The 8,616-nt window shown below is 44.0% G+C and overlaps 1 pseudogene; it reads right to left on the bottom strand.

The window, feature by feature from the left end:
* The window catches only part of LOC116275273, a 21,884-nt pseudogene extending 14,809 nt beyond the window's left edge, over positions 1 to 7,075 (bottom strand).
* Between the last annotated feature and the right edge of the window lie 1,541 nt (positions 7,076 to 8,616).

Genomic DNA, 8,616 nt, shown 5'->3' with positions numbered 1-8,616 from the left:
CCTCAAGATACTTAAAAGGGCCTGTCCCTCTCTGTTCAGGGCTCAGACTTCCTGGATGCAAGTCCACTGAGCCAGTGTACACCTTAATCCTCCTGTAACCCTATTGGTCTCTCTAGTTCTGATTTCCCAGTACATTTTCTGGGGGCTCATCCGGGATTGGAGATGGCAAATTTTGTCTCCTTTGCCTGTGGGACTGGAGCCTGGGCTGGGGCAGACCCAAGACCCTAGGCACCAATGGGAAAACTTCAGCCCAGAGAGATCAACTCTCCCATGTCCCGGTGCCCTTCCCTGATAGTGCAACAGAACCAGAAAAGGGGCTGCAGGATGATTCCAGGAGCAGTGTGCATTCTTCAGAACCACAGTAAGGTTTGGGGCCCCAAGACGGGACCCCTCGCATAAACACAGAAGGGGAGACTGATTGTCTCCCAGTGTTTACCTACTAGTTTGACAAAGAGGGGCTGAGAGTGGAGAGGATGGCTCACCGATTCGGATGAAGCTTACACCCCCACTGACACACGACATGAGAGAGGCTTGCTAAGGTGGCTTAGGAAAGGAAACAAACTGAAGGTGGTGACAGTGGCTTGCCACCCCAATTAAGGAACAGGTACTGGGAGCGAGGAGGTGTGTGAAAGTGTGTGAAAGAGACAGTTCCAGGAGGGACCATTGCGGGGCATGATGTGGGGAGGCACAGATCTTAGTGTTGACTGTGTGCTCCGAAGCAAGTGTGTGACTGAGCAGGCCTAGGCAGATCTGCATATGGCTGAAAGGAGCTGCCTTATGACTGCAGCAGTCGTAGCAGGAATAAGGTACTGTCCTAGCTAAGTGGTGCCTGAAACTCCCATAATAGGAACCGGTCTGGTCAGTCTGACACAAAAGGCTGAGTGACTACGCATCATAAAGGGAGGAATGGGAGGAAATTGTCAACCTACTCCATTGGAGTGGATGTCAAAGAATTTTAAGAAAGGTTTTGGAGGAGATTATGGAGTTAAAGTGACCCCCCAGTGGTTGAGAACTCTCTGTGAATTAGAATGGCCTTTTAATGCAGGTGGCCAGCTGAAGGAACAATAGATAGGGAAGCAGTTGGCCATGTATTTCGGGTGGTAAGTGGAGTCGAGGATAGCCTTGGCATCCAGATCAATTTACATACATTGACTCCTGATTAAATGTGGTCCAGACTCACCCCAAATGGCTATAGCCTTTTTTGGCAAACTATTGTAAAGCCTTAGTGGCCCAGGTGATATCATCTTCAGGTGATAGAAAAGCCAATTATGCCAGGGACCTCAGAAGAAAAGAAAAAGTAACAGGAGAGCCAGGAAAAGCCAGTCCTACAAGCACCTCCAGAGGAAAGAGGTTCCTCCTGTTATGTTCTAATACACCTGCCCTTGTCAGGGCTAGGACAGGGTACAGAGCAAATGGCCCTTGAGGAATCGGGCTCAGAGGAAAGCAAGTCTCCAGCATCACCCCACGGGGAGAGCCTGAATCCCTGCCTGTGAAAGCTAAAGAGGGAAAATAAGGTGATGTAGCAAGCCACCTCCAGTCTGCCAGCACCCGAGTCTTACAAATGCCCCTCTGTGAGACTTGAACACAAACTTATAATGAGCAAGGCCAGGTTGGGGGAGGGCAGTGGATTTTCCTCTACCAGCCCTTCTCTATGACAGACCACCTAAATTGGAAACAACATACTTCCTCCCATATGGAGATGTCCAAGGCTCTCATAGACTTGATGAGGTCCATTTTGCTGACTCATAACCCCACCTGGCCAGACTGCCAGCAGCTCCTTCTGACACTGCTTAATACAGAAGAGCACTGGAGAGTGACACAAGCAGCTCTCTGGTGGTTAGAGAACAATGTGCCAGGTGGCACAAATGATGTCCTGCATTATGCCCAGGAGCTGTTCCCAGAGACAGATCCTAACTGGGACCCAAATGAGGCAGGGGAGCTCCAACACCTGCAAGGGTACCGAGAAGCACTCTTAAATGGAATAAAAGCAGGTGGGAAGAAGGCCATGACAATAGGAAAGATTTCAGAGGCCCTACAAAAGGCTAATGAAAGCCAAAGTCAGTTCTACAAGAGGCTCTGTGAGGCATACTGACTCTATACTCTATTTGATCTAGAGGCTGTTAAAAATCAGCACATGGTGAGTACCTCATTTGTTGGCCAGGCACAAGGTGACATTAAGCAAAAGCTTCAAAAATGGGAAGGTTTCACAGCCATAAATGCTACTGAGCTTATAGAGGTGGCTACCAAGGTGTATGTCAACTGTGAGCAACAAGAAAAGAAGGAATCTGAGCAGAGGATTGAGAGAAAGGTCAAGCTATTGGTGGCAGCCCTGGTTGAGAGACTGGCATAATGAGGGGACGCAGTCGTGGTCATGTAAGAGGTCAGGCTAGACCAAGATTTGAAGGCCAGATTAGGCTGGAGAGGAATCAATGTGCACTATGCAAAAAGGACACTGGAAGGATGAATGTCCACAGAAAGATAGAGGAAATAGCTGTGACCAGGGAATATGGCTAGAGCCACCAGCTGCCAGCCATTGTGTTCTAAAACCAGACGCTCACCTGATAAGCCTAGCAAAGGCTGCAGGCTATGAGGACTGAGGCAGACCAGGCTCCATCTCTTCAGGCCCCAGGAGCCTATGGTCTTAGTAGAGGCAGGGACCAATGGATGGACTTTATGGTAGATACAGGAGCTGAATACTCGGTAGTGACCCAACCTGTAGGGCCACTATCCAAGAATTATACAACTATTATTGGGGCAACCGGAATCTCTGAAAAAGAGGCCTGTCTGTCCAGGAGGTGTGTTATTGGAGGATGGGAAGTCAGCATAAGTTTTCTGTACCTCCCACACTGCTCAGTCCCCTTGCTAGAAACAGACTTACTCCAAAAGCTACAGGCACAAATTTCCTTCGGGCCACAAGGAATCATATCCTTAAACTTCAGTCAGCCAAAGGCTATGGTGTTAACCCTCACACTCCCAAAGGCCAAGGAGTGGAGACTCTATGCAGAAGTACCACTTAAGCCAAGACTGCCAGAACCTCTTGAAATATATGGGCGAATTACTAAAATACCTGGAGTGTGGGCAAGGGACAACCCACCAGGGCTGGCTATACATCAGGCACTAGTCCTAGTAGAGCTAAAACTGGAAGCCTCCCCAGTACGAGTTCACCAATACCCAATTTTCATAGAAGCCATCTGAGGTGTTCAAAAGCATATAGACCAGCGTTTCAAGCATGGAATCATAGTTAAATGCAGGTCACCTTGGAACATTCCTTCATTGCCAGTTCAGAAGCCGTCTGGTAAATACAAGCCAGTCCAGAATTTGCGTGCTATAAACTGGGTTATGGAGACAATCCACCCAGTGGTGCCCAACCCATACACCTTAATGGGACAAACACCAGGTAGTACAACCTGGCTTATTTGCTTAGACCTAAAAAATACATTCTTTTGTCTCTAGCTGGCACCAATAAGCCAGCCTATGTTTATATTTCACTGGGATGAAACACAGCACACTCGGACAAGGCTCCCACAGGGGTTCAAGAATTCCCCTCCAATCTTTGAAGTGCTGGCATCACATCTCAGAACTTTTGACCCAACTAATGACAAATGCATCCTGCTGCAGTGCATAGACAATCTACTTGCAGCCCCTACTTGGGTGGACTGCCTACAGGGCACTAAGAAGCTCCTCCGCCTTTTGTGCCTTTTGTGGAAAGCAGAATATAACGTATCTAAGAAAAAGGCACAGATCTGTTCAGAAGGAGTCAAATATATAGATTTTGAAATAAGTCATGGGAAACATGAACTTGACAGTGAACGAAAGTGGGGCTGTGTGGTCACTTCTCACCCCAACCACCCGGCGTCAAATAAGTTTTTAACAGCAGCAGGTTTTTGCCGCATTTGGATTCCAAACTTCTCACTTATGGCAAAACCCCTATATGAAGCCACAAAGAGGGGAAAAAGGGAGTCCCTCCTTTGGGAGGCTGACCAATAAACCTTTTAAGAAAATCAAAAAGGCCTGGTTTCAGTCCCCAGGTTTGGGACTGCCAGATCAAACCAAAGGCTTCTTTCTGTATGTCCATGAATGAAAAGGAATGGCTATAGGGGTCCTAACTCAAATTATGGGGTCGTGGCATCGACCTGTGGCATACTTATCTAAACAACTAGACCTGTTGGCACTAGGCTGGCTTCCTTGTTTCAAAGCGTTAGCCGCCACAGCTCTGGTGTCACAAGAGGCTAACCAATTGGCCATAGGACAAAAATTGATTATTCAAGTGGCACACACAGTTACCACCTTAATGGATCAGAGAACATCATTAGCTATCATCAAACCCAAGAATGACTAGATATCAAGGACTCTTGTGTGAAAATCCTCACATCATTATAGAGACTGTAAATACACTAAACCTAGCTACTCTTCTGCCCATAGACCAAAACACCCCCTACCTCAGTATTACTGTGTGGACGTAGTAGATGAGGTGTTCTCCAGCTGAAGGGACTTAGACCACCTCCTTCGTGGCCCAGATGCTGAGTACTTCATGGATGGAAGCAGATTTGTCTCAGACAGGGTCTGTTGAGCTGGGTATACAGTACTGACATGGGATTCCATGGTAGAGGCACAGTCTCTACCCACCAGGACTTCAGCTCAAAATGCAGAACTGATGGCTCTAACAAGGGTCCTGCTGTCAGCCAAAGGAAAAGTGGTCAATATTTTTACTGACTCTATGCCTTTGCCACATTACATGCCCATGGAACCATATATTTTTTAAAAGCATAACATCAAAAAAGGACACAAACATAAAGGGTATAGATATAGGAGACAGAAAAAATAATGAATGGCCTCCTGAGAGAATGAAGTACCATGGCCCAGCCACCTGGGCAGAGGATGAAACATGGGGGTATCATACCTCCATTTATGTGATAAATTGTATCATATGGTTACAGGCTGTTCTTGAAGTTATAACCAATGAAACGTCAAGGGCCTTGAATTTGCTGGCCGTGCAAGCCACACAGATGAGAAATGCCCTTTATCAAAATAGGTTAGCACTAAACTACCTCCTGGCCTCAGGAGGAGGAGTATGTGGGAAGTTTAACTTAACAAATTGCTGTCTAGAAATTGATGATAATGGACAAGCTGTCATGGAAATCACTGCTAGGATGCAGAAATTAGCTCATGTTTCAGTTCAAACCTGGAAAGGTTGGTCTCCAGACTCCCTTTTCAGAGGATGGTTTTCATCTTTCAATGGATTTAAAACCTTAATAGGAGGGTTTATGCTTATCCTTGGCAGATGCTTAGTACTCCCTTGTCTTCAGCCTCTTCTATTCAGGAGTATACAGTCAACTGTAGAAGCAATTGTGGCCAGACATACTACCACCCAAATAATGGCCTTAACTAAATATCAGCCTCTACCCAAGGAAAAATATGTGCCAACCCAGGAAGAAACAAATGATAGTGGTGCCTTCTATTAAAATCCATCTATAAAAGGCACCAAAGAGGGGAATGAAAGAAAATTATTATGATTACCTAAAATTGCTGTTTAAAGTTAGGCTGAAACAGGCTTTTGTTAGCCAGCCCCCCCATGCCTCCCCACCCGCCCACAACCCCTCACCAACCAAAGTTTAAGTTAAAGAATATTAACTGCCTCTCTCTGAAACATTAACCATATCTCTGCTTTGCTTATTTTGTAAGTTCTGTAAGTTCCTGTTTTTGTTACTGAGCAGCTGCAAGGTCACAAGGCAGACAAGCACGAGCTGCAAAACATGTTTACCTTTTCTAAGATAGAAGACCTGTCACATGATTAACTACTTTTGTTCTTGCTTCTGTAAGTCCACTTCCTGCTTCACATTTTTCTCACCTCAAGACACTTAAAAGGGTCTGTCTGTCTTTGCTCGGGGCTCAGACTTTCTGGATGCAAGTCCTCTGAGTCATTGTACACCTTAATAAATCCTCCTGTAACCCTTTCTATCTCTCCAGTTCTGATTTCCCACTACAGTACCACATCCAGGATGGAATCAACCAGCTAAGCCCCTTCTGTGTAGTGGCCTTTGGCCCAGTTGTTGCCAGCCCCAGACTGCCCAGAAACAAAGTTGTCTCATCTAAAGATCTGGCCAAAAGGACCTAAGCAAACAGAGTCCATGGTCCCAGGTTCTAGATCCACCAGGATGGCATGAGGAACATACTTTACACCTGTGGCTTCATTGTAGTGCACAGAGATGCGGTCCAGCTGCAGATTGCTGTCCCCATGGTAGGTGCTGGTGGGGTCGATGCCATGTTCATCACTGATCACTTCGCAGAATTTGGCACTGATCTAGTTGCCACAGTGACTGGCCTGGATATGCACGATTTCCCTCATGGCTAAAATTTAATTTTTTTGTTCACCTCAAGGTATCTATGGGGCAAGAAAACATGTAATTTTTTTTTCTCTGTTGGTCACAGGATAGAGGGCTGGAATGTGCCACAGAGGCTGGAGCCAGCAAGGTGTGAACACGGCAGAGGAAGGTTGAGAGGAAGAAAGCAGCTACACCTTTAAGAAGCAACCTAGATGATTTTAATACATGACCTAGACTCGTGGTTCTCAAATTTTGCTACACATTTGAATCACCTGGAGCACTCCAACTCCCAACGTTCAGGTCACACCCAAAGCCAATTAAACCTTCTGGTTAATGTCCAGATCTCACTCCTGGATTTTGGCTTAAGACTCCCCAGGTGATTTCAGTGTTCAGCCAACTTTGAGAACTAGTGACCTGACCTATAGCTAGTAAAGATAAAGCAGTTACATGATTGACTTTGAGAACCTGGGTTTTCTCAGACATTAAAGAATTTTTGAAAAACAGACCCTTCTTTCCTTCTGGCCTTAAATCTTATTTAAGATTTTCAATTTATAGGTGAGGAAGCTGAGTCCTAAAAGGTAAAACTGAAGTGGCTAAACAGCTAATTAAATTGATATTTCTTTTTTTATTCAATATAATAAGTGTTCTTAAAAGTTTAGTTCCAATATTCAGTGTTTAAGTCATTGTCAGATGGAAAATCAGTTTTGTGTTACCCTAATATTCCAGGCATCTCCAGTGCATGATTTTAAAAGTATTTTTAGGCCAGGCATGGTGGCTCATTAGCCAGGCGTGGCCATGCATGCTTATAATGCCAGCTACTTGGGAGGCTGAGGCAGAATAATTGCTTAAATGCAGGAGGTGGAAGTTGCAGTGAGCCAAGATAGCACCACTGTACTCCAGCCTGAGTGACAGAGCAAGACTGTCTCAAAAAAGAGTATTTTTATGACTTTACTCTTGTACATTTTTCTCAATTTCTAAAAACATTTTAATATTTCAACGTCCTGACTAATCTCCTTAAACAATAACAGTAGAACTTTTGGCAAAAATTTGAAAAGACATATATAAAATCCACAAATAAGAGTTAAGTCCTCCAAACCATATAATCATAAAGTCACAGGCTTTTAATAATGAGCAAAATAAACACATACAAAATTTTGCATATACATACATAGTACAAGGCTGAAGTATATTGACATTTATCTCAACATTTGCAAGTATATAAAATATTGGAAGCCCTGGCCAGGGCAATCAGGCAAGATAAAAGGCATCCAAATGTAATAGGAAGAGAGGACATCAAACTATCCCCATATGCAGATGATATTCTGTATCTAGAAAACCCCACAGTCTCAGCCCAAAAGCTCCTTGAGCACATAAACAACTTTAAAGTGTTGGAATACAACATCAATGTACAGAAATCAGTAGCATTCAGTTACCCTAACAGCACCCAAGCCAAGAGCCAAATCAGGAATGAAATCCTTTTGATGACTGCTACAAGGAGAATAAAATACCTAGGAATATAGCTAGCCAGGGAAGTGAAAGATCTCTATAATGAGAACCATGAAACACTGTTCAAAGAAATCAGAAGACACAAATGGAAGAACATTTCATGCTCAGGGACAGTAAGAATCCATATTGTTGAAATGGCCATACTGCACAGAGCAATTTAAAGATTTGATACTATTATCAATCTACCAATGACATTCTTGACGGAACTAGAAAAAACTATTCTAAAATTCATATGGAACCAAAAGGAGCCTGAATAGTCAAGGCAGTCCTAAGCAAAAAGGACAAGGCTGAAAGCATCATGCTATCTGACTTCAAACTATGCCAAAGGGCTACAGTAACCAAAACAGCATGATATTGATATAAAAATGGACACGTAGATCAATGGAATGGAATATAGAGCCCAGAAATAAGGCCACACACCTACAACAATCTGATCTTTGACAAAACTGACAAAAATAAGCAATGGTGAAAGGACTCCTTATTCAATAAATGGTGCTGGAATAACTGGCTGGCCACATGCAGAAAATTGAAACTGAACCTCCTTCCTTATACCATATATAAAAATCAACTCGAGATGGATTACAGACCTAAATGTGAAACATAAAACTATAAAAACTCTGAGGACCTAGGAAACACCACTTTGGACATAAGAATGGGCAAAGATTTCATGACAAAAATGCCAAAAGCAATTACAACAAAAGCAAAATTTGACAAGTGGATCCTAATTAAACTAAAGAACCTCTGCATGGCAAAAGAAACTATCAACAGAGTAAACAGGCCACGTACA

Source organism: Papio anubis, chromosome 6 (genome assembly GCF_008728515.1).
Source record: "Papio anubis isolate 15944 chromosome 6, Panubis1.0, whole genome shotgun sequence".
Lineage (NCBI taxonomy): Eukaryota > Metazoa > Chordata > Mammalia > Primates > Cercopithecidae > Papio > Papio anubis.
The sequence above is the reverse complement of the archived record's forward strand: the minus strand, read 5'-3'. Positions and strand labels throughout refer to the sequence as shown.